General features: G+C 39.4%; 1 protein-coding gene and 1 long non-coding RNA gene across 5 annotated transcripts in view; one reads left to right on the forward strand and one right to left on the reverse strand.

The window, feature by feature from the left end:
• Positions 1 to 1,050: 1,050 nt before the first annotated feature.
• LOC101442560 (uncharacterized) lies at positions 1,051 to 4,749 on the reverse strand. Its single transcript, XR_009181889.2, has 3 exons — positions 4,483 to 4,749; positions 3,810 to 3,959; positions 1,051 to 1,395 (listed from the first exon to the last, which is right to left on the reverse strand). It is a non-coding gene; the product is annotated as an uncharacterized lncRNA (long non-coding RNA).
• A 143-nt stretch (positions 4,750 to 4,892) lies between these two features.
• Positions 4,893 to 27,458, forward strand: part of FBXW7 (F-box and WD repeat domain containing 7) — a 239,613-nt gene continuing 217,047 nt past the window's right edge. For all 4 annotated transcript variants that reach the window (XM_058281351.2, XM_058281448.2, XM_058281397.2 and 1 more), the window contains exon 1: positions 4,893 to 6,034. The gene's annotated coding sequence lies outside the window, so the exon portion shown is untranslated. The remainder of the gene's footprint in view (positions 6,035 to 27,458) is intronic.

Here is a 27,458-nt window from a genome sequence, read left to right on the forward strand (position 1 = left end):
GGCCTGCCTTAATATTTTTATAAAATAACTTTTCTTTAAGCCTGCTTTTATTCAATATGTAATTTTTAAAAGAATATCTGAATTTTATCAGCTAAAAATATTTCATGACGATGATAAAACCAAATGGCTTGTATTCTAAAGGATCCCTCTAAAACTTGCAGTTTAAATTATCAAAGATTATGAGTTACTCAAAGGTATTTTATTTAAAAATTTCCTATTAAAACCAGTAGTCATTTATCATTCATTTTTAGAATATTTCTGTAAACACAGATGACAATAAAGGCAACATATATGCATGAAGTTCTGAGATCCTCCAAAATTTTTAACATTATTAAATTATTAGGGATCAGATCCAAGGGCTTTAGCTGTAACAGTTGACACTACTAACCACTGCTTCCTTTTGTGCAACCATTTTCTCAGATATTGAGGAAATATCCTGATTCTTTGAAGAAAGATGCAGTGCGGCCTAGTGACATTGGTTATAAGGGATGAAAAGGAAAGTGGGGAAACATTTTTTAAAGCAAGTGTTCCATTTAATTTCTTTTTAGCACTGCTATTATTTTTATTAACCTTTAAAGATTTTATTTATTTTGGTTTATATTAATCTTAATCTGATCCTAAAGCTGTTGGGCTTAAAAAAGGTAAGCTTATTCAATGGTAAAATAGGAGGTTTGCCAAGTAGAAGTGGACAATATTTTATAGATCTTGGGCATTAACTGACCTTTTTGATCCACAGGACTGAGTCAGTGTGACATAATGGTAATCATACAGTATTTGAGTGTCCAGACTTCTTTTACTTGCTCTCATGACCCTGGCTGAGTTACTTAGTTTTTCTGGCTTCATCTTCTTCCTGTTTTAAAATATCACTACTGGCTCTAAGAACAGACTGGCAGATAAGAAAATGATAAGCAGCATAATATGTTGGGACAATTGTCAGGCAGTGACATGGATAGTATGTATTTGAAATGAAATTTTAATTTAGCAGGAAGTTTAGGAGCAAAGAAAAAGCCACTGTGACTTTTGTAAAATAAACGAACCTAGGAAGTGAAAAACATTTGTGCTGGGGCAACAATTTATTACACAGTAGCCTGTTAGAAAAATACAAAGCAACAAAGACAAGAGTCCAGTTACATGTACTCAAAAGAATAATATTTGCCTTTATATACTTGGGAAAAAATAAAGCACAACAAAAACAAAAATAGCCATGAGAGATTCCAGTACGTGTTAGCAATAATAGTTGAAAGCATGGCATTATTTTGGGAGGTAATAAATAAAAAAAGAAACTAGTACTGTAGTTCTGTCCTTAAGAAGTCTATGATTAGGAGCCGATGTGTCTCAGTGGTTGAGTGTCGCTTCCCACATATGAGGTCCGGGTTCAATCCCCAGCCTCAGTACCTCAGAAAAAAAAAGAAAAAAGGTTATGATCAAATTCATAAATGATAATTAGGTAAACGATAATTATTCTTATTTTGGGAAGAGCTGGTCGCAAATATAACTCATTATTTGGTGATATTACCTTACCTGAAATAGATTACTCAAATTGTAGACAATTGTTCAAACTGCAAAATCAGGCATCTCAGTAGATTAGGCATTAAAAAGATAATGGCTAAGAAATATAGGAAAAGGTCCTTAACAGCACCAGTAAAAATGGAAATGCAAGTTAAAATCACAAGTGGATTCTACTACACATCCCAGATTTTCAAAACTTAAAAGAACTGACAGCAGTGAGTGTTGTAGACGGTGTGGAACAATGGAATGCAAATGTGGCTAGTGGAAGTGTATCATTTTAGGAACGAGGTTGGCATTATTCATTCAAGTTAATATATCATGAATGAATATACCAGATAGAAGATGTGATGGAATACATATATAAAGAATGTTCAAAACAGCAGTGTTTATTATAGCCCCAAACTGGAAAAAATCCAGATGTTCATCAACAATAGAATGTCTAAATAAATTGTTGTGTACTGCTACAATGGAACTATAATATATAGCAATTAAAATGAACAAATTACAGCTATATGCAACAACATGGATTAAAAACGTTGAGGAACAGCAACAAGCACAATAGTTATCACACACTACGTTGTTCCATTCACATAACATTTAAAAGAAGGGGCAAAACTAAACAATATATCCTTTATGGATGCATGCTTGTGATAAAATAAAGAGCAAGGAAATGATTATCACAAAAGTTAGGATAATGGTTACCTCTAGTGGGGAGGGAAAGAGTTGTGTTCAGGAAAGGTCACAACGAGGGCTCTTGGGATATAGTATTCCATTTCTTGGCCTAGTTGATTGGTTACATAAGGATTTCCCTTATAATTACTCATTATACTGTACAACTGCTTTGCATTTTTATGTATATTTCACAATAAAAATGCAAGAAGTACTTGATGTACTGGGATATACTGTAGATGGCATTTCTAGAAATAAAAGTAAAAAGAAATTTTGCCAGATAATTTAGCTTATGGAAGTCTTTGATAATAAAAACTGCTGATGTGGGATATTAACAGAGTCACTAGTTCCTAAGAAGAGTTCATTTTCAAGTGTAGGAGAAGCCTATTCAAAGGTATGTTATGTTTTAACTTAATAGCAGATCTTTATCATAAACAAATTGAAGAACCAAGGAAAGAACTGTTACCTAAAATTTCAGATTTTTGCAACTTGAATTAATTATCTCACCTCTCCTCTGGATTAAAAAGCAATGCAAGGAACTAAAGTAGATGCAGACCAAGTTGGAAGTGTACGAACTTCCTCCTTGCCAGTCACTTCTTAGCTGGTTCCTCCTATTTGCAAGATGGGTGGTGAGGCGGGTGGCTCTTGCCCAGGAAGCTTAGTGCAGCTGTTGCTTCCTAAGTAGGTGGCTCGGGACTCTCCTGAGTGCCATTCTGTACTACTTAGGTTTTAAGGTAGAGTCACTGACAATGGAAACAGATCAGGCTGCTGAAAAACCCTAGGTGGTATTGGAGGCATCTTCTGCTGGGTTGCAGAGCTTTTATGTTTGCACTCTTTCCATCTAAAGTCTACAGAGCTCAAAATCTGTGGTGTTGAGCTTCACAAAATCCCCAAACTTGTGTGTTTTATTCCTTCAATTTCTACCATTCATCCACATAATTACGAGAAGGGCAAAAACAAAAAAGATTTATTTTGTAGCTATTTGGGGTCATCCCTTGGTTTGATACTCTGAGTTATTTGAAAGGATGCATCAGGGAGCTGGTCATGTAGAGATAGTTAAATGCAGGGTAACTTATGCAGGGTATTTAACTTGGCTCTTGAGGTCAAGGGCAGTAGGGTCAGGCGCTACTTCTACAGCATTACTCCACCCCTCTCTCTTTCCTGTAGCATTAAACCGACCCCCCCCCCCCAAACAAAACAAAAACCAACGAGCCCTTGGTTTACCCAGTTAGAAGTTTCCTTGGTCTACAGTTTGCATAAGGTGCTAGCAGTAGTGGTAGAAACCCCAAGTTCCCAAATCTGCTTTTAATTTATCTGCTCCTATTCCTCCAGCTGGAAAGACTTCACTCCTGCTGTTTCCAGAGGAGGTAGGGTGTACAAGGTCCACTGACAGAACTGTGTAATCTGCTTCCTCTCATTATCGCTGTTGCTTTTCTCTCATCCTCATACTATTAACCAGAACAGGTTCAAGACAGATTAGATTTCTGAGGCTTCTGGCTCTTTTATATATATATTTTTCTCTAGAGAACGTCCTTTTAACTTTATGAATTATACTTGAATTTACTTTCCAGCATAACATCTGTAGGAAAAGCTGCTTAATAGTAATAATATTTATTTCAGAGAGGAAATACCTTTCAGTCAGATTTGAAACGCAGGCCAAAATTCCTTGACGACGGTCATGGACATTGAATAATAACAAGGACAAGGTCAAGAAATTCTCTCCAAGCTCCGAACCGTAAGCAAGGATGATTTCTACCAGTGAGGGACTGCTAAATTCTCCCCTTGAAAAACAGTCAAAAGTCCTTCTGTGATTTCCCGAAGGATACCTCCCTTCCAATTATCCTCTCCCGCGTCTCCCCCAACCCCCTAAACTCCAGGAGCATGGCTCTTTTCCCTCTGCCCCCCGCCCCCATCTCGTCCCCGGCCCGCAACCGTCCCCGCGGCAATTCTGCAAAGACGCAGGTAGTAACTCGGGTCCTCAAGCCGCACCACTATTTTCTCACGGCGGGAAGAGGGAAAGGGAAGAGGGTGCATGACAACTTTTATCTTAGTGCATTTCAGTTTACAAAGCACGTACACTTATATCATCTCTGAGCTCCTTGAGTGCCCTGGAAGGTAGGCATTCATTCATTCATTCATTCACCAAATTTGCTCCTCTCGGCCACACGCTATCGGGTTGGAGGTCTCACCCCACACCACGGGAAGGGTGGGGCGCTCGCTCCCTGAAGCAGAAGCAGCGGATCAGGCGGCAACTTCGGGCTCGGTCCGTCTTGGGGCGGGCCCGTTTGGGGCCAAATGCCTCACCTCCGGATGGTGTGCGCCCCAGCAGGGCCGTGGAGCCTGTGCCTCCTCCTTGCTCCGAAAGGAGCAGTCACCACCTGCCCTGAAGGAAACCGCTACAGAGCAAGCTCTCTCCGCCATCCCAGGGTCAGGGGTAAGATCAGGCGGCAGCCTAGGCTCGACTCAGCTCCTCCCCTTCCTCTCTTCACTTCTGACGCGGTCGCAGAGGCGGCGGCGGCGGCGAGTCTCGCGGCCCGGGGCGCACCCACCCGCCCGCGGATCCCCGACTTCCTCTTCCCTTTGAGCGTCATCAAAGTGCGCCAGAGTTGCCCAGGGCCGAGTGGGTGGGAAGGAAAAAAAAGGCCAGCGGTGGAAGCCTCAGAGCGGAAAGGAGGGAGGGGAGCGGTTGCTAGGTGACTTGCGTCATCGGCGTGCGCCGCGTTCCTCCCGCCCCTCTCTCTGGAGTGAGACGAGAGCCCCGCACAGAGCGAGCGAGAAAGCGAGCAGCGCTCCGGGCGCTATCGCCACCGCCTCCGAGAGAGTGAGAACGAGGGAGCATCCGAGAAACTCAGCCTCCGTGCACTGGCCGCCACCGAGACCTCCGCCCTAACCTGGGCCAACAAGACCGCCGCCACTTCTTTTCTCCCCCCCTCACCTTCCCGGCCGGCAGCGGCGGCTGCACACGCCGGAGCCGAAGCCCGAGCAGGAGCCGGCGGCTGGGGGGCAGGGAGGCGGCTACCGCGGAACGGGGCTGGGTAGCTACTCCGCGGTGAGAGGACGCCGAGGAGGGACCGGAGCTTTTGCCTCGTCCCAGGGATCGGGGCTCGGGACCCCCAAGGTGTAGGGAGGGGGTCCCAGCCGTAGCGACACATGCGGGAGCCGGGAGCGGGGGCGGCGCCGAGCGGAGCCGGCCGGGTCCCCCGCCTCGCCGCCGCCTCGGCCATCCGCCCGGGGCCGTAGCATCTCGCCCCGGAGTATATGAGCCTGGACTCCCAGCTCAGCAGCCACCCCCCAGCCGGGGGGGCGGGGACCCCGATGTGAAGAAGCGGCCCGGGCGGCGGGGAGAGCAGGACCGGACAGAGCCGCGGTCCTTTCCTTCCCTTCCCCCTCCCCCACCCCTTCGGGGGTCCTCTCCCCGGCCTGTCGCCGGCCCCCCGGCTCCTCGGTAGGGCTCCGGGAGGAGTTCTCAGTGCCCCCTCCCCCGCCCCAGCCCCAGGGCGGCGGGGTCGGGGGGGACCCGGGGGGCCGGCCGCAGCCTCCGCCCAGAGGAAACTTTTGATAAAACAAAATCCGGAGCCTCCCAAACGTGACTGTCCCGGGTGAAGTGGCCCTGGAAGGGCAGAAGCCACAGCCTGAAGAGACCCAGGAAGAGGAAAAAGGAGATCAGAGGGACCGCCACCTCCTTTCCACCGGCGGCACGGAAGAGACCCGGGTGGCCACCGGGTTTAGCGAGCCTTCGCACCGCTTCTTCCTCAGCAACGCGCGGAGCTTTCCGCAGCCGCCGCCTCAGTCCGGAGAAGGAAGGGAACCAACCCACTTTCTCAGCGCCACAGTCTTTACTCTTCGCTTCTAAAGTGTGAGTGGCCCCGGGAAGGGAAATTGGGGTTAGGAAGTGGGAGGATACTGGTGCTTCCTTTTGGAGTTTTGCTGATTTTTAAAATTAAAAAAAAAAAAACATTTTTTTTTTTTTTTTACACAGGTGTTGGGAGTGTATGGATGAGAGAGTATACCTTCATTCCTCACAGAGGGGAGAAGGTGTTAGGCAGCCCTGTGTTCTGTTGTAGCATTTTGTGCGTGTTATGCGCGTTTATAGGTTTCTCTTAGAGGGATTCTGTCTTTCTCCAGACTGATACTTAAACCTTTGGGGCCAGAAATTGGCAGTAGGGAATTAAGGAAGCCAGGGCATATGAGCATACAAAGGACATCTCTGTAATATTCTTTTTTTTTTTTCCTGGTACGGTGCTGTCCTTTTTTGTTTCTGGGGAACTTTCATATAAATTCCTAAGTGAAAACCACTTACTTACCTTATGAATCCCTGAAAATAAAATTGCTTTCATTTTTTTCAGTCTTCCTTGAGAGGTTTAGTTTTTTTTTTTTTTTTTTTTTTAACCTTCTCATTTCCTTGGTTCAATTCCAGTCTGTTAGGAGGACACTAACATCAGTTTATTAGGAAATTCCGAATTCTTATGAATCACAGCTTATTTGGGGGAGAGCATATAGTAGTACTTTAACCAGTTTGTAAACGTTGTTAAGTTTTTTCCCTCCACCCAATTGCTTTTTTCTTGAGAAGCTTATGTCCTAAATGACAGCACTTTTTTATTTTTTTTATTTGGCAGAGTGTCTTCAGGCTTTGATTATTTATCTTCACTTCTCTATTAATTTAGGAGAGAGTTTTGATATTTAATTCAAGAAAGATTATTTTCTCTCATTTCAAAGTTGAAGAACTTTGACTTATATTTCAGATATTCTTTCAGAGAGCCAAATTAGAGGTGCATGCAAGGAATTTACACTTCATATGTTTTATGCAGACTTTAAGGGCTAAACAGAGTGAAATTTTGTGTAACAGAGCATAGGTCACATTATACTGAGAATTATGGTCCATCCAGTCTCCTGTGTGGACTTTCTCTCTAAAGACACTGCTGAGAGATGATTTGTGGGAGTGAATGTAAACTTGGTGTTACCTATCCTAAATTCTCCATTCAGGGTCTTGATTAAATTTATTTAAACCTTTACCATACTTAACATAGTTTTGATCCTGTACTTTTTCTGTTTTGAAGTAATGAGTTCTGCAAGTTTTTTGGCCTCTGAATTGTGCAATAATTCGTTTATCATGAATCTATCTCCTACAAGTTCCAAGACATATGCAGAGTTTGTGTTTTGAGAAAAGGTAGAATAAGCCCAAGTTCATTTTTTCTTGGTTTTATAGATATTGATTGTTCCTCTTCCCCATCATCTTTCCTGACTCTTTTTGCCCATCTTAGAATAATTTCCTTCATCCCTTTGATCACTTTGTTCTCCTCCAGAACTTCTCTAATTGTGTTTTTTTCTTTAGATACCTTGTTCTTGTTATTATTTTTTTTTTTTTAAGGAATCTTAACTAACATGAAAATATTGAACAGGAGATGCAAAGTTCTATTTGAAATCAGAAACAAATATCTCTGGATCTGTTCTTATTATGCGACCTTTAGGAAGTCATATATTCCATGATTCACAGAGACTGGAGGAAGAGAGGTCTAGTCTTGCACAGGCTGTTTTTTGGGAGATGGGGTTGGGAGGACAAACCAACAAACTATGGTTTGAGTGTAAATTGTACTCAAGGTTGCTTACTAACTTTAGGATCTTCTTTTTATTGCTTTGACTATAGATCGGTTAAAAATCATGGTAATGTTTTATTGCATATTTGGGTAGCAAAGAAAGGACTAAGTAGTTGGGATCTCTGCCTTTGAGATGCTTTTACTTATGGGTGGTGTAGGCAATCAAACACAAATTGCACAAATTATAGGAGAGAGGGAATGGACCAAAATTTATCCAAGACCACCGTGTGTCACATATTATGTTTGGTACCTTATAGAAGTGAAAGTATTTGTACATTTTTCATTAGGGAAATATTAGTGCCCTATTAAACCGAACTAGTTGGCATGTCTAAGTCAAATATGGGAATGTCTCTTCTGGGAAGCAAATTTACATAATGTCATGAAGAGAAAAGAACAGGTGGAAACAAAGTGTCTAAGACTTCTGGAATTGGAGAGTTGAGGTGTGAGGGACAGATGTAATTAGAAAGTTAGCTTCATGGAACTGCAGAGGGAGGTTGTTGAGTAGGGTTAGAGTTAGCTTGGGTTTGTGCAGATACATGGTTACAGCCCAAAGAAGCAATTGAGAACAATTTTCCTGAGAGGACTGTTTCAGATGGTTGGGGAGAAGTTACATTTTAGGCCATTTTAGGCATTATGCCTGGATTCAATTTTTGATTCAATATTATTGGGCCATGGTTATTGAGGGGCTTTAAAGAAGGAGTGAAATTGAGCACTGGAAGAGACAATATTTCAGTATATTGAAAGTGGCTTTTTTTTTTTTTTCAAGATTTGTTTATTTAACCCCCTCCCCCCAGTTGTTTTGCGTTTGATGTCAGCTCTCTGTGTTCCATTCCTCATGTGCTCTTCTGTGTCTGCCCCATTTCTCTTTAGGCAGCACTGGGAACTCATCCTGGGACTTTCCCTAGTGGGAGAGAGGTACTCAATCTCTTGTGCCACCTCAGCTCCCTGGTCTGCAGTGTCTCGTACTGTCTCTCCTCTGTGTCTCTTTTTGTTGCATCATCTTGCTGCACCAGCTCTCTGCACAGGCCAGCACTCCACGTGGGCTAGCTTGCCTTCACCAGGAGGCCCTGGGAATCGAACCATAGACCTCCTATATGGTAGACAGGGGCCCAATTGCTTGAGCCACATATGCTCCCTGATAGTGGCTCAGAGGAAAAGAAATTTGGAAGTAGGACAGCAGGCATTGTATATTAAATTTTAAGGTAAAATTGGACATTGGTGTAATCATATGAGAGCAGAATAATGAAACTAATGAGTGATATGATGAAAATGTAGAGTTGGGAGTCATTTTCAAAGTTTTTTTGGATTCCCATGGGTACTGATGAGTGTGAAAAATGGGTTATGTATTAACACTTAGAGGAAAAATCTATGTTAATGTAAGCAAAGATACAGTAAAACTCTAAAGTAGATGATTTAGAAATGGATAATGTTTTAAAATTAAAAAGGGAGAATCAGTCTTTAAACATGGCTACCAGTATAGTCTCATGGCATATGATTCTGTAATTTTGAAACAACAGTCTTTTCATAGGGAATATAGGTCTCTTGAGATTAAGTCCAGGAGGTTATATAGAATTTCACTGTTAAGGAATTTATTAATGAAAGGACAGATTCATATTTTTAAAGTTTGTCTTGAATTATTATTATCCTAAGTTTGGTTTTAGTATGATGAAGTGGGGTTAAAAATAGCTGGCAGAGAAGGCTGCTTCCCCTTTTCACAGTTGATGTAAGTCTTTGTGTCCCATGTAATGGAGGAGCTATCCCTGTGTTGGCACAGCAGTACTGCAAATGCGTTTTTTTAAAAAAAATTATTTAATTTTAAGCCTTTAATAAAAAACACACTATTAACTTGGCAGTTAAAAAGAAATAAGATGTCTTTGAAGCATCAGACACTGGAAGACTCTCTTGTGAAGTCTGTACCTAATGTGGTCTAACAAGGATTAAGGATTGTGAGGTAGGGAAAATTTATCCACACTTCTTTGTGCTCTTTAGTTCAAATTCAGCACTTTCATAGTAATGTCTTTGGTCTTTTCAAAAGAGTGAATTTTCCAATGGCAGGACCCTCTGGGAAAGAGATGTTTAGATAGAGAGATCTATCCAGGAGCAGGACTATATGCTATGTGGTTCCCCTCTCCTTTCACCCTCTGCTTTCCACTGACATTTTTTATGTAGGTGAAAACATGTTTAGATGAACTTTAAAAGGCAGCCTTTTAGGGTTAACATGATTTATTAGTGAAGACAGTGGAAGGGTGGGACCCTGTGGTAGTAGGGGGTGATAGTCTCTTCTGCTTTTTCTTGGATTTGGTACCGATAGGGAATGATTAGAGGGCCTTGAGGGTGTGTTTGTATTTTAACATTAAATGACCCAAAAGCCCATGACTAGGTTAGCAGCAGCCCAATTCATTGTGTTCTGAAGATGGTGTTTGGGAGAAGTCTTGTGCCTCTGATATCTAATTGTGTATATCAGAGGTCCACAGGCTTTTTTGGTAAAGGGCCAGGCAGTAAGTATTAGGCCATGAGGGCTATGTGGTCTCTGTTGCAACTACTCAGTTCTGCTGTTGTAGCGTGAAGGCAGCCATAGACAATATGTAAAGGGAATGAGTGTGGCTGTGTTTCATTAAAATTTCTTAAATAAAAATGAGTGGGGAAGCAGATATAGCTCAAGCAGCTGGGTGCCTGCCTACCACACGGAAGGTCCTGAGTTTGGTTTCTGGTGCCTTCTGAAAAAAAAAAAGGAAGACAGGCACACAATGAACAGACACAGAACAGACAGCAAATGCAAATAATGGGGGGGTATGGGGGAGTAATAGAGAAATAAAAAAAAAAACCAGCACAAAAAACGTGGTAGCCTGGATTTGGCCTTTTGGCTGTAGTTTGTGGACCCGTGGTATAGATAACTGCCAAATCCACCAACATATGGTTTGAGCTTCATTCCATTACAAAGCTGGAATTGGCTATTTTAGGTTGTTCCTTTTTTCCTGGTGACTGTCTTAAAATGATTCTTCATGAGACATAGAGTCTACTGGTTCAAAATACTTTTGCCCTCATAGTGATGGAAACTATGGCTTGAGGAGTTAAAGGGAGCAGTCCCATCTATAAAGGTATGCAGCTAAAAGAAAAAAAACAAACAAACCAGGGACTACTTAAATTTCTTATTAAAAAATACAATAAGTGGCTTATAGTGATATCCTGGTTTTGTATCATGGCCAAAAGTAGCTTATGGCTATAATTTTTAAAGTTCTGAAAATTAGAAATGTTTATAGTTGATATGAAGAAGATGAAAATATTAGTCAAATTATAAGGACATTGAGGTTGTTGGATACTTCTACCTCTTAAAGTCTTAATCTCTTATAATGATTTTTTTCAGTATGTAGAATTAATTAGACTTTCAATGTCTTCTACTAAGATATAATATTGGAAATTTTTAAAAACAAGTCATTTTCATTTAAATGTGTACATTAAAAAGAATTGCTATTTTAAGGGTAAATATAGCATGGTTTAATTTATTTCCTAGGTGAAGCTATCTCAAATGTGTTTAGAAAGGATATTTCATTTTGTGCAATTTACATTACAGCAAAGATCAAAACTTTATTTGCCACCAAGTTACCTGGATAGGATGATGGTGTATTTTATCTTAGTTTCATAAATCTTAATTTATGTTAGGATTTCACTCTTTATGGCAGGGGAGGGGTTACTCTTGTGATAGGTTACCACTTCTTAGTTTTAAATCTGCTTTTACTCGATCTAATATTTCTACATGTATAACTTGTGCCTCAATTCTTTCTCCTCCTTTTAAAAAGAGTATAGAATCTGGTAGTTTTAGTATGCCTTTTAGAAGGTCACTGTAAAGTTGCTTTCCTATTCACTAGGTGGGGAATCTCTCCTTGTCCTTTTTAAAATATTCCTTTTAATTTTTGCATTTTCTTGTAATTGTACTGTTGCCTCAATCCTAATTTCAGTTAGGAGTGGAGGCAAGTTAAAAGACACAGGTGTTCACCTCAGATTTGCAAAACTCCAAGTAGAATTATTCTACATTGGTGACACTCTCAGTGAACAAGGGATAGGGAATGGTTCTTTTGCATAGCTGAATTGTCATTACAAACAGCAAAGTTGCTTTCAAATAATGAACTCTTACTATTAAACTTCTATTTTGAATCTTTTTCCAAGTATAAAATCAGTCTGCCTTATACCTAATGTATTTTAAAATTTTTGCTACTTTCTTATGATACCTTTCACAGCATGTTTTAATAGAGTGTATTTTCTGAATGTATATGACGTTATTTCAACACTGTGGGACTTATATTTTCTAGTAATTATACCTCTGCACAGAAATGTATTCAGTATTTTCTTGTATACCTTCAGAATTGTGAAATATTTGAGGAGACATCTGCAGTTTTCACTGAGTACTTGACTTGGATATTAGAATGACAAACTAATGTTTAACAAAGTTTTTCTAAAACATTCCTTTAAAATTTCTGATTCACAGTTAATTTCCCTAAAACATTAAGCCAGTAGAAGAAAATATAATGAGAACCAATATTTGTAGTATTATCTTGCCGTAAGGGAATTGAAAAATAAAAATAAACAAAAGTGCACAGCACACCTTTATTGCTTGAGTATCTTATCTTTGGCTCTTCCCTGTCAGACCTAAAGGACAGCTAACAGATTGGATATTGTTTGGTTTTTGTTGCTATGCCATGCTGCCTCTGTACTTTATTTCCAGCTGAAAGATAGCTACTGTAAATCTGGGTGGCTTTAGGAAGGAGGTAGCATGTTTTCTGTGTGTGTACCTGGTGTGCTGTGCTGTGTGCTCTTTTCTGCATGACTGCCTAGGAAGTTAGGAAATACTACTGAAACCTTTTATAAGATAGTGTAAAATATTTGTAATTTTTCTAAGAAAATTCTGATTTGATTGACAAGTCAAAAAGTGATGTTTTTAGTTAACATCATAACAGATGCAGCACATGTAAAGATGCATTCGTTCCTTACAGACAGACCCATTCACTTTACCTTCCCTCCAACAGCATAACCATTGGATAAGATACGATGTTTCTTCTGTGTTTTTTCATCCTGTAGAATCTTGAATGAACCCATCAACAAATACTCTCAGTGTCACCTATGAAGTCTGAAGGCAAATTGCTGGTTTATTTTGGGAAGATTCCTTTTTAGATGGTGTATTAGTTTCCTGGGACTGTAACAAATTACCACAAATTCGGTGATTCTCAAAACAACAGAAATTTATTCTTTTGCAGTTCTGGAGGCTAGAAATCCAAAATTAAGGTGTCAGCAGGGATGTGCTCCCTTTGAAGGCTGTAGGAAAGAATCCTTTCTTGTTTCTTCCTACCCTCTGGTGACTCTGGGCAATCCTTGGTGTTTTAGCTTGTATATACGTCATGGAATAATCTGTGACTCCATTGTCACATGGCTGACTTCTTTGTATTTATGTCTCTGTGTGTTCTTGCTGCTTAGGACACTAGTCATTGGATTTAGGGCCCACCTTAGTATGTCAAGTTTGAGTATGTCCCAGTTTGAGAAATCATCTTAACTTGATTACATTAGCAAAGACCCCATTTCCGAATGAGGTCACATTCACAGATACCAGGAGTTAGGGTTTGAACATATCTTCTTGGGAGAGACAGTTCGACCCACTACAGATGACATGTTTTCTAGGGCGGTGCAAGGGGTAACATACCTTTCATAACGTTTTATAGCTCTAACAAGGAGTTAGTTCACTAAAAACAGTGGTAATTTATAACTACCTAATGGTTGAAAATGTCCTTAAGAGGAGCCAGCAACAGACTGCTAATTCATTTCTCATCTATCAGATAAAATACTGTGGAGGCAGAAGACTCATCAGTTACGTAGGCAGTGCATTTCTTAGCTACATGGCCTTGGACAAGGTACTTATCCTTCTCTAATATTGGTTTTATCATGTATTGATGGGAAAAACGTCCTTCACAGGGTTATTGTTAAGATTAAATAGGTAATACAAACATATGTGAAGCTCTTACTCTCATGCCTTGCACACGGTATATGATCCATTATTGTTACATGTGCTGGACAAAAGCTAAAGAAAGGTTTTTTAACGTCCAGCATTTAAATTCAGTACATGAGTTTGACAAATAATACTAAAGTAATTCTGTAGTATTATTAAAAATTTCTGAACTTGTGTATGAGTCATTAACACTTTATTTAACAGTCTTAGAAACTAGAGAAATGGCAGAACTGCTGTGCTTATTATTTGTAGAAAAGAAGACTGATTTGAACATATTGGAAAGACCTTAGTTGGTTTTCTAATAGTGCTTGAATCTGAAGAGAGGTTTTTTTCTTTTTAAATAATTAATGAAAATGACTGAGTTGTCTGTTTAGAAATAATAGGACAACTATTATTTCAGTATCAGCTCTTTTAACTGTCCATCTTTTTAGCCTTTGGGAATAAAAAGCTTTAAAAAATCATGAGTAAGTATAAGAAAAGTTTTATCAGAATGGTTACATCTCAAATTAAGAGAAAATGAAATTTTGTTTATGTTATTCTATTTTAACTACTTGATTTTTGTTTTTTGCTTTTCCTAAAATGATTACTTTCATATTTCCTTTTTTTGGGCATCTTAATCTTTTTCTATTTGGAAAATATTTCCATTTTGAAAGGCTGAAGAGTGCCTGTATAATCTTTATTTAATAGTAATTGTATATCTAAGATAAATATTTGAAAAAACCTAAAGGCAGGAGGAAAAGATTAAGATACATTTTTTTTAGCACTGATTATCTTGCCAGTTCTTTTCCTCATGCTTTATAATTTCTTCTAAGTTGAGCTTGCGTTGTATTTTGGTGTAAGCGTAGAAATTAGATTGGCATATTTGTCAGTGGATCTCCTGTTAGGTGGTTAATTTAATAAATATTTTAAAAAATATCAGTGTTTTAAATGTTTTTCTCTATTAGTAGCAACTGTAGTTAAGCTTGGGGTTCTTTCCATTTCAGAGTTTTTCAAAAAGAATTTTGTCATTATGATAAATTCATAATGGATAAATGAGAAGAGGGGCATATTCTCTCTAGCTTGTTTGATTTCTTCCTGCTTGTTTATTATGTATATAACTTATTATGTGTGTGTTTAATAGCAGTATGTACTCAAATATTTGGATCATCAGTTTTCTTCTCTATGATTGGTGCTCTCTTTAGCTGCTATGTGAATTTGTTAATATAAACTTTGAATGCTATTATAATGAATGGGGCAACTTATTCTCTTGAGTATTACACACATGGAATTTTCTTTTATTAGGGAAATATTAAAAATTTTCCTACTAGATTTAGAAACTTAGAACAGGAAAACAAAATTTCAGATTTTTAATAAAGGCATTCTCAAAGGAGAGGAGAGATGGGTTTCCAGAGGCTTGGGAGAGAGATTCAGAGCAGAGGAGGGAGAGAAGACACCAGGGAAAATGGCTCCAGAAATTTTGAGGTTTGCCTTAGTCAGAGGCTATAACCTGTTATTTCTTTGGTTTGTTATCTACCACCAAATATTGATTAGGTGGTTGGCTCTTGTTCCTAGTTTTTCATATCTAGACTCTTTAAACCAAGCAAAATTTTATTCTGGAAATGGCATAAACTGTGTGTTCTAGGATGGGATTGTAAACTACCTACTGAGAGAAGGGATGGACAAAGAGCTTTTACTATATTGGATTAGAAAAAAATTGTTTTTGTTTTTCTTTGTTGCCACATTCCCCTAGTTTGGTCTAGGAGGGATACTTGTAATTCTATATGTGACATAACAGTTGAAAGGGAAACTTTGGAGTAAATAGACCCAGTTTCCAGCTTGGTTGCTTTGTAACCCTGTGCAAGTTATTAATTCTAAGTGTGTTTCTTAAAAAACCGGGATGATAATGATAAGAGTACCTACCTCCATTATAGGGTAATTATGAGGACTGAATAAGCATGTAAAGCATGTAAGCTTTTAGCACAGTGTATGGCTCAGAGTAAGCACTCAGTAAATGTTAGCTGCAGCAATAATAATAAGGAAATAGGGAAACGGACTTTGGCCCAGTGGTTAGGGCGTCCGTCTACCATATGGGAGGTCCGCGGTTCAAACCCCGGGCCTCCTTGACCCGTGTGGAGCTGGCCATGTGCAGTGCTGATGCGCGCAAGGAGTGCCGTGCCACGCAAGGGTGTCCCCCGCGTGGGGGAGCCCCACGCGCAAGGAGTGCGCCCGTGAGGAAAGCCGCCCAGCGTGAAAAGAAAGTGCAGCCTGCCCAGGAATGGCGCCGCCCACACTTCCTGTGCCGCTGACGACAACAGAAGCGGACAAAGAAACAAAAAGCAGACAAAGAAACAAGACGCAGCAAATAGACACCAAGAACAGACAACCAGGGGAGGGGGGGAAATTAATTAAATAAATCTTTAAAAAAAAAATAAGGAAATATTACAGTATTAAGTTTTGGTTATTTCTCTGAGGTTGCTGGCTTATTGAGTGCTGAAGGCAATTGTAATATTTACTCCTGAATGTGTCACCATTTTGAATACTGCCTTTATTTTGCAGCAGATACTTACTGAACACTGACTGTGATCAAAACAGGTAAAAATCACTGCCTGTTTTCTTTTAAACTTTATTTACATTTTAGTTATTTATTTTAATGTATTCCCCACCCCTCCCCAGAGGGTTCTCTTGTCTGTCTGCTTGCTTTCTCCAGGAGGCACTGGGAACTGAACCTGGGACCTCCCATATGGGAGGTGAATGCCCAACTGCCTAAGCCACACCTGCTCCCCACAGGCTGTAGTATCTGCTGGCTTTGTAGCACCTGCGTGTTTAGGTGTCTGCTCATTGCTGCAGGTGTGGCATCTGCCTCTCATTGTGGAGGGGTGTGGGAGTCTGTCTGTCCTCCCTAGGAGACACTGGAACCTGACCCCAGAACCTCCCATGGGTAGGCAGGAGTTTAGTGACTTGAGTCACATCTGCACCCCTCTCTGCCCTCTTGAAACTTACTTTTCTATTGGGGGAGACAGACAGTTCACAGAGTAAAGCAAAGCAGATTATATATCACTCATCATATAAAATTTGGCTCTTGAACTTTGTGTATCTAAGTTTCTGTTAACCAACACTACCAATAATCACCCTTAAGTCTTTTGTTGTTGTTATTCCTGTTGCTGTGATTGAGAGTGTTAGGTGGTAGAAGCACCCTAAAAGGGTAGAATTGGCCTTTTGAGAATTCATTTTTTGCAGCTACAGCTCAACCCTAGTTTTTAATTTTTTTTAAAGATTTATTTTATTTATTTCTCTCCCCTTCCCCCCGCCCCCGCCCCGCCCCAGTTGTCTGTTCTCATGTCCATTTGCTGTGTGTTCTTTTTGTTCGCTTCTGCTGTTGTCAGCGGCACGGGAATCTGTGTTTCTTTTTCTGTTGTGTCATCTTGTTGTGTCAGCTCTCTGTGTGTGTGGCACCACTTCTGGGCAGACTGCACTTTTTTTGTGCTGGGCGGCTCTCTTTATGGGGCGCACTCCTTGCGCGTGGGGCTCCCCTATGCGGGGGACACCCCTGCGTGGCACGGCACTCCTTGCGCGCATCAGCACTGTGCGTGGGCCAGCTCCACACGGGTCAAGGAGGCCCGGGGTTTGAACCTCGGACCACCCATGTGGTAGACTGGGCCAAGTCTGCTTCCCTCAACCCTAGTTTTAAAGCAGCATGATATTCTCCATCACTTCCTGACTTATCCTTAAATTGGCTATCTCAAAACTTTCCGTTTAGGCGCTAAAACTTTGATTTTACCTGTTCACAGAGGCATTGCTACTCTGTTTTTCACCTTTTTTCTTCCAGCTCATTTTTTGAGAAAAGGGATGTTAGATACCTCTTTCAAGTAGTCACTGACTAATCTAACTTTAGACTTTTTTTCTCTTATTTTGTATATGTCCCACCTTCTTTGTATATTTAACTTTTTCTCTCTCTCTCTTTTAAGGTATATTTTTCTTGTCTCTTCAGTTAAATGGTAAACCTTTTTAGGTCAGGGGCCACTTTTCTATCCTGAGTCTTAGCTTCCTCGTCTGAAAAAGAAGATAATATCCACCTCACAGGAATGTTGTGAGATTTCAGAATAATAATATATGAAACTTAATAAATGGTTGTTTCCTTTTCTTCGAACCACTTTTGTTCCTAAGGATGGTGCAGTGTATATAGCAGTGCTCAAAAAATGCTCATTAATTTATCCTGAATTGAGGCTGGCATCTTTTAAATTTAACTTCAACTTGTGTTGATAATTCTATTTCAAAGATAATGTTAATTTTCAAGTGTCAAATGATAAGTGTTAAGGCATTCATGAAAGATGATACAGTGATTAGGAGCTAGGACTCTGGAGCCATCATTTCATGACTTCAAATACAGGCTTCCATATTTACCATTTGTGTGACCTTTGGCAAGTTGTAAAATTTTCCCATCTCTGCAGGGGGAAAATAATAATCTCCACCTCATGGATACTATGTTGTTAGGAATAAATGAAATAAATGAGAAGCACATAATAGTGCCTGGCACGTAAATAACTCTATATCAGTGTCAATTTTGCTCCTCTGTGCCGCCCTGCCCCGGGTATATTTAGCAATATCTGGAGATTTTTCTTTTTGTATTTATTTAATTAATATATTCATCACAAGGTTTCAAGAGAGACAACAAAGGAAAAATGAATAATAATAGGAGGCGGGCCAAGATGGCTACAGAGGAGGGTGTTCCAGGAGTCAGTTCTTTCTACAGCACAGTTAGTAATCAGCCAGAGCTATCTAAATCACCTGTTTGGGGGGCCTAGGACACCAGAAGGGCATCCTGCAACATCCTTGGAAAAATAGAAGGTGGACTGCCCATCTGTAGTCAAGATTTGTGAGCAGTGTACTCTATGCCATGGAGGCTGGTGCCCATTCCCTGCTGGCAGGGCAAGATGCCTCAGAAGCTATTTCCTGGCTGGAGTGGGAAGCCCCATTTCCCAAAAATGGGGGAGAAAGAGATGGTCAGGCACCAACTTTAGCTACTGATTAGTAAATTTGGCTGGCTAAAGTCCAGTCCTAAGAACAGCTATAGTTTGAACCTGTTCAAGTCAGAAAGAGCCCATGAGCCTTCATTTTAATTCTGCACCTCTTATGAGGGGAAGCAGTGCTGATTGAAAAACACAGTGACAGTAGGAACTGGATTCTTTCCACCAGGTCACACTACTGCCCTAGCCTTGAGCTCCAACCTTGCCTCCAGCAATGAGGAAGCTGAGGGAACCTGCACTAGTGTCACTGGGCAACTGTGGTCACTTTCAGCCAACACAGACTAGACTGTTGGGCTCTCATGTGGCTATGTACCTGCCTCCAGTTGGACAGGAGCGGGGGCAGTGTTTCTTCAGGATCTCCAGGCAACTTCACATGCTTTTGGACTGCATAGACTAGACTGTTGGACACCTGTGGCTCTGAGTACCCCTTATAGGATACAAGAGGGGATGGGTTTCTTCAGCCTCTCTGGGCGACCATAGGCGCTTTAGGCCTGCACGTACTATACTGTTGGGACTCCTATGGCTACATCCTTATTTCTGACAGGGCAAGAGGAACAGTGTTCCTTCAGCCTCTCTGGGCAACTGCAGCCACTTTCAGCCTGCAAGGACTAGACTGTTTGACACATCTGTAACTATATCCCTGCCCCTAACAGGGAGGAGGAGGGAAAGTGCTCTTTCTCAGCCTCTCTGGGCAACTGCAGGCACTTTTGGCCCACACGGATAGGACTGTTATACAAACCTGTGACTCTAACCTGCCCTTGGCAGGGGAGGAGCAGGGACTGGTGCTTTGTTAGTTTATTGGGGCAACTGTGGTCAGTTTTGACCCACATGACTTAGTTTACTCCCCATACCTGTGTCTCCATCCCTGACCCAGGCAAGGGGAAGAAGGGGCATGGAGCTTCATCAGTCTCTCCTAGCAACTGCAGACCATGTTGGCCAGCAAGGCTTGAATTTGTGCATATGGGTGTAGCCCTGTCCCTACCCCTCCTGGCAGGGGTCAGATATGGGAGAAGCTTAATCAGTTCCTGGGGCAATGTGAGTAACTTCAGCTTTCATGGCCTATAGTGCCAACCGCATCCTCAGCTCCCACTCCTCAGCCAGCAAGGGAGAAAGGGCAGGCAACAGAAAAAATTCAGATTGGCTAAACATGAGCCACTATAAAATTTCAAAGGAGAGGCTGTAGCCAATCAAGTAGAAAGCCCTAGACCAAAGAGAGAAACTGAGCCCAGAATTAGTACATAAAGTAAATCAGATGTAGAGACACCAACAAAAAATTACAATCCATGCTAAGAAAAAAGGAAGATATGGCCCAGTCCAAGGAACAAACTAAGCCTCCAGATGAGATAAAGGAGTTGAGACAACTAATCATAGATGTTCAAACAGATCTCCTTAATAAATTCAGTGGGATGGCTAAAGAGATTAATGATACTAAGAAGACAGTGGGTGAACACAAAGAAAAATTTGAAAACATACATAGAAAAATAGCAGCTCTTATGGACATTAAAGGCACAACAAATGAAATAAAAAATACGCTGGAGGCATATAACAGCAGATTTGAAGAGGATGAAACAGCTTGAATAATATGATAAATGAACTAAACCTAATAGACAGACAGAGAACATTGCCTACCCCCCCACCCCCCCAACGGCAGGATATACATTCTTCTCAAATGGTTATGGATCCTTGTCCAGGATAGATCATATGTTGGATCTCAAAACATGTTTCAATAAATTTAACAAGATTAGAGATTTAACAAGCATTTTCTGTGATCATAATGGAATAAAGCTAGAAGTCAACAACAGGCAGAAAAAGGAAAAATTCACATAATAAACAACACACTTTTAAATAATCGGTCAAAGAAATTACAAGAAAAATAGTAAATATCTTGAGATGAATGAAAATGAGAACACAATATAACAGAACCAAAGGCTACAACAAAGGCCGTGTTGAGGGGCAAATTTATAACCCTCAATGCTTACACTAAAAAAGTAGAAAGCACTAAAATCAATGAACTAACTACACAGCTAGAAGAACTAGAAAACCAACAGCAAACTCTTCCCAAAACAAGCAGAAGGAATGAAATAACAGATCAGAGCAGAAATAAAGGAAATTGAGGACAAAAAATCAATTGAGAGATTTAACAAAACCAAAAGTTAGTTCTTTGAGAAGATCAACAAAATTGATAAACTCTTAAAGATGCAAATAAATAAAGTCAGAAATGAAAATGGAGACATTACTACTGACCCCACAGAAATAAAAGAGATCTTAAGAGGGTACTACAAACAACTGTACAACAACAGATTATAAAATGTAGATGAAATGGGCAAATTTCTAGGAACAAATGAACAATACACACTGACCCTTGAACAAATAGAAGACCTCAACATACCAGTCACAAGTAAACAGATTGAAACAGTCCTCAAAAAGCTCTCCAAAATGAAAAGCCCTATGCCAGGTTTCATAAGTGAATAATTCTGCCAAGCATTCAGAGATTTAATATCAATATTACTTAAACTCTTCCAAAAAAAAATTGAACAGGAAGGAATAATACCAAGCTCATTCTAAGGTGAAGCCAACGTCACCTTAATACCAAAGCCAGATAAAGATATTAAGAAAAAGGAAAATTACAGACCCATCTCCCTGATGAATATAGATATAAACACCCTAAAAAAAGATGCACTATTTGAACCCAACAACACATTAAAAGAATTATTCATCATGATAAAGTGGGTTTTATACCAGACACGCGAGGGTGGTTCAACAAAAGAAAAGCAAACAATGTAAAACATCTTATTAATAAATCAAAGAAGAAGAAATCACATGATCATATTGATTGACGTAGAAAAGACATTTGACAAAATACAGCATCCTTTCCTGATAAAAATACTCCAAAAGATAAGAATTGAAGGAAACTTTCTCAACATGGTAAAAGGGCATTTTTGAAAAACCTACAGCTAACATTGTACTCAGTGGTGAAAACATTCCTGTTTAGATTAGGAACAACACAGGGTTGCCCACTGTCACCATTGTTCAATACAGCGCTAGAGGCTCTAGATTGAGCAATTGGGGAAGAAAAAGATAAAAAAGGCATCCAGATTGGAAAGGAAGAAGTAAAACTTCAGCTATTCACAGACGAAATGATCCTGTACCTAGCCAGTCCTGGAAAATCTACAACAGAGCTACTAGACCTTATAAACAAGTTCAGCAGAGTGGCAGGATACAAGATTAATATGCAAAAATTAGTAGTGTTTCTGTACACTGGTAAAGAGCAATCTTAGGAGGAAGTCAGGAAAAAAATTCCGTTTAGACTAGTGACCAAAAGAACCAATTGTTTGGGAATAAACTTAACCCAGGACATAAAGCACTTGTATTCAGAAAACTACAATGTATTGCTAAAAGAAATCAAAGAAGACCTAAAATAATAAATGGATGAGCATTCCGTGTTAACTGATTGGAAGACTAAATATTGTTAGGATGTCAGTTCTCCCCAAATTAACGTACAGATTCAATGCAATCCCGATAAAAATTCCAACGGCCTTTTTTTTTTCTTTTTTTAAAGAAACAGAAAACCCAATTATCACATTTATTTGGAAGGGTCAAGGGCCCTGAATAGTTAGAAACATCTTAAAAAGGCAAAACAAAATTGGAGGACTCTCACTTCCGGACTTTATATCATTACTTAACTACATTGTTAAAAATAATATGGTTACTGGCATAACCATAGACATATAGACAGATGTTGAGAAATAGATCATCACATCTATAGTCAAGTGTTTTTTCACAAGGCCATTCAGTTGGGACAGAACTGTCTGCTCAGCAAATGGTGCTGGAAAAACTGGATATCCACGTCCAAAAGAAAGGAAGAAGTCCCCTATATCTCATGCCTTATAACTCAAAATGGATCAAAGACCTAAATATAAAAGGTACAACCATAAATCTTGTAGAAGAAAATGTTGGGAAACATCTCTAATACCTGGTGATAGATGGTGGTTTCTTAAACCTTACACACAAAGCATAAGCAACAAAAGAAAGAATGGATAAATGGAACCACCTCAAAGTTAAACACTTTTTGCTCCAAAGGACTTTGTCAAGAAGGTGAAAAGGCAGCCCACTTAATGAGAGAAAATGTTTGTAAACCATATATCCGCTACGGGTTTGATTTACTGCTATATAAAGAAATCCTATAATTCAACAATAAAAGACCAAGCAATCCAATTAAAATATGGACAAGAGACTTGAATAGATATTTTTCCGCAGAGGAAATACAGTTGGCAAAAAAGCAGATGAAAAAATGTTAAGGATCACTACCTATTAGGGAAATGCAAATCAAAACTGCAATGGGCTATCATCTCACATCACCTGGAATGGTCATTATTAAAAAAACAAAACACATGCCGGAGAGGGTATAGAGAAAATAAGAACATTCCTTCACTGTTGGCGGGAATGTAGATGGTGCAGCCTCTGTGAAAGACAGTTTGGTGGTTCCTTAGAAAGTTCAAAATAGAACTGTTGCTTGAATTGGCAATCCTTCTGCTAGGAATATATCCAGAAGAACTGAAAGACCTGATGCGAACAGATATTTGTACACCTATTTTCATAGAGATGTTATTCACAGTTGCCAAAAAATGGAAATTACCCAAGTGTCCATCAACTGATGAATGGACAAACAAAATGTATATATACATATGAGTGAATACTATGCTGCTGTAAGAAGAAATGAAATTGGGATTTGTATGATAACACGGATGAACTTTGAGGACATTTTGCTGAGTGAAATATGCCAGACACAAAAAGGCAAATATTGTATGGTCTCCATTAATATGAACTAAATTTGAAGAATAAACATATGGAGTTAAAACCTAGAGGATAGGGTACTAGGAGATAGGACAAAGGCTGAGAAGGGGTACTGATGCTTAATGTACATAGAATTCTTAATTAGCTTGACAGTCAAAGTGTGGAAATGGTAGAGTTGATGGTAACCCATTATAGTGAGTATAACTAACATGGCTGGTTTATAAATGGGATTGTTGCTGAAAGGGAAAGTTTAGGCACGTAAATGTCAATTGAAAGAAAGAGAATAATCTAAGGACTGACTAATATAGTGAACCCAGAGATGGATGAGGATTGTGGTTAACAGTACAAATACAAGAATGTACTTCTATGAACTAGAACAAATGTATGCCACTATTACAAGGTGGTAAGAAAATGGTGCTGCATGGGAAAAACACAGTTAATCTAAGCTATGGATTATAGTTAACAGCAGTACTGTTATATTCTTGCATTAGTGTTAAAGAAGGTAATATATCAATGCTAAGGATCTATTTTTTCTTTTGGACTAAGGAAAACTTTCAAAGATTTATTGGGACGATAAGTGCACAAATCTTTGGTGAAAGTGAGAGCCCCTGAGTATATACTTTGGATAGAATGTACAGAGCATGGGACTGTTTAACACTGAACCATGTGGTGGAAGATGGCCTGTGGTTAACGGTACAAATATGACAGTATTCACTCATGAACTATGACAAATGTACTACTAATACATAATGTTAATAATAGGAAAAAATATACCAAGTGTGGGTTATGGACCATAGTTAATGGTAATGGTCTGGAGATATTCTTTTATAGTCTTTAACAAATGTTCCACAGCAATGCAAGTTGGTGGATGGGTGACATGTGGGAATTCTGCACAGTATGCATGATTGTTTCGTAAGCTCACAATTTCTCTAATAAAAAAAAAATATATTAAAAAAATAGAATATTAATAAGAAACAAAAAAGCTCTACCCCTGTTGTCTGGTATCTTTCTTTTTCTTTTAGATATGGGGAACAGGGGATTGAACCCCGAACCTCATATGGGAGGCTGGCACTCAACCACTGAGGTACATTGGCTTCCTGGAGTTGTTTTTTTGTTTTGTCTTTGCTTGTTGTTTTGCTTTTTGTTCTTTCAGAAGACACTGGGATCTGAACCCAGGATCTCCCGTGTGGTAGGCAGGTGCTCAACAGCTCGGACCACTTCCACTCGAGTTTCTTTCACTTAGTATATTTTCTTTCTTTCTTCTTCTTCTTATTTTTTACCCTTAGTGGAAGATTGTTAAAATATTACTATATACTCCTGTCTATAGTTTGATTGTATTTTTGCCTGATGTTAACGTTGTGTATCATTAAGGAAGAAACAGTCTTACATATGCAGTATTACCCAAGTCATATTTCACATGAGGTTTCACTGTGCTATACAGTCCCATGTTACATTTAAAAAAAAATCTTTGGGAGATGTTTTTGGTGGTCACAATTAAAGGGGGAAGGTGAGAGGCAGTACTACTGGGTATCTAGTGGGCAAAGGCCAGCCATTTATCCTGCTAAACATTGTATGGGATAGTACCCCACAATAAAGAATTACCTGGTCCAAAATTTCAATGTTGCTGACTCAGGTTGACTGTGCTTTATAATTAAGCTAACTGTTTCTCATTTGAGTTTTTTTTAAATATAAGGACTTTGCCACATCTTTATCAATCCTGATTATTGATAAAGACAAGGGAGTTAGGCCTCATTTAATATTCAATTCTAAAAACAGATATGTGGAGAAATTAATAGGTTTTATGATTTTTTTACAGTTAAATTTATTGTTTTCAAACTGTATTTTATAATCAATATATAAATGGTCAATGAAACACAAAATTATGTTAGTTGGTAAAAATAATGACAATTCACCATGGGCCTACATTAAGTATTATCATATAACTGCAGAAATCTTTAAACATTAATTACTAGAACCAAAAGTTGAAGGCATGTTGAAGGAATCCTTAATATTATGAAGTTTAGGCTTTAAAAAACTACCAGATTTAGAGTGGATTTTACTTGAGAACTTTTTTTTTCTTTTTTTAATAAAATGTTATTGAAGTTTATCATTCATACATGAACATAAATAATAAGTGTACAGGAAAATTTGTGAATTTACAGAACAAACATGCATGTAATCATACAGGCCACCCATATATCTCCCCACCACCAGCACATTGCATTGTTGTGAAATATTTGTTAAAAACTAGAAAGACCATTGTCAAAATATTACTACTAACTGTAGCCCATATCTTACAGGTGGATTTTATGAATTTAGTTTTTTAAAATAGTAAACTATTCTAATTCGTGTAAAAGTATATTGAACTAAATTAAAAAACCACATAAAACACCACCAAAACAAACAACAAAGTGTATGGAGAGTAGGGGGCTTATCAGATAGTGCCATAATGTATAAATATTCATAAAGTTAAATATATACTAAAAAAAAAAGCAAGTATCAAATAGATTATTCTACTTTGGGAAATTTTGGATATCTGACTACTTTTTCTTCCCTCATGTTTAATCACTCATTGAGTACTTAAACTTAGAAATGCTTATATGTCTTCAGTGTTTTTCTGCTGTTTAAAATCAAACCCTTGCCATTCTCTGTTACAGGAACCTCTTAATTGATTTGCTTGCTCTGTCCTTTCTCTACATTCTTTTCCTTTCTAGTCCAGATCCTATATGTCATTCAGGCAAGACTCCCTCCACTAGCCTCTTAATTCTGAGAGGAAGCTAAGCTCTAATACCCTAAGGCTGGAATTAGAATGAACTGACTTTTAAGCATAGTATTAGTTATATACCATCTTTGGGAATTAGGGAAATAGTTAGCATAATATTTTGTATTTTTTGGTTGGGATGCCTTCCTCCACTTGTATCCAAACCTTGCTGTATATCCACATACTTTAATGTTATATTCCTGTGTGTACATGCGTATACTTTCATCTGTATTTGTCTCTGCACCTTTTTTTTGTTGTTGTTGAAAGATTTATTTATTTATTTCTCTCCCCTTCTCCTCACCCCGACCCGGTTGTCTGTTCTCTGTGTCTGTTTGTCTATTCTCTGTGTCTCTTTGCTGCATCTTCTTTGTCCACTTCTGTTGTCAGCGGCACAGGAATCTGTTTCTTTCTGTTGCGTAATCTTGTGTCAGCTCTCTATGTGGGCGGCGCCATTCTTAGGCAGGCTGCACTTTCTTTCCTGCTGGGCAGCTCTCCTTACGGGGCACACTCCTTGCATGTGGGGCTCCCCTACGCGGGGTCACCCCTGCGTGGCAGGGCACTCCTTGTGTGTGTCAGCACTGCGCATGGGCCAGCTCCATACGGGTCAAGGAGGCCTGGGGTTTGAACCGTGGACCTCCCATGTGGTAGGCGGACGCCCTAACCACTGGGCCAAGTCTGCTTCCCTGTCTCTGCACCTTGCTATTTCCTCTGCTTAGAATAGTCTTTCCTTTCATTTGGGGAATTTTTCTCTTAAGACCTTGTTTTATTACCTTCACTATGCCATGTTACCATTACCACCATCTATTACCAAAATATTTCCATCATTCCTGGAAGATTTTTTAATAAGCTCTATGAGAAGGGCCATTACCTTTTTTGTCACCTTTGTTTCCAAGTGCTTAGTTTAGTGCTCTGTTAATAGGTATTCAGCAAATACTTACAAGATGCTAATTCTAGTAGTTAATAGAATTTTCACTCGAAGTTTCTCTGGGAAGCATATTTTAGAAGTACAGTGGTCTAGGTATTTCGGTATATTTTATGCTTTGATTTGACCTTCATTTCAACTTAATGAAGGTATGAACAATGCTTTTGGCTGATTTCTTTTCCACCCATGGACCCATTCTGGTGTTAAGCTTGTT

The sequence above is a fragment of the Dasypus novemcinctus genome, chromosome 1 (assembly GCF_030445035.2).
Source record: "Dasypus novemcinctus isolate mDasNov1 chromosome 1, mDasNov1.1.hap2, whole genome shotgun sequence".
Classification (NCBI taxonomy): Eukaryota; Metazoa; Chordata; class Mammalia; order Cingulata; family Dasypodidae; genus Dasypus; species Dasypus novemcinctus.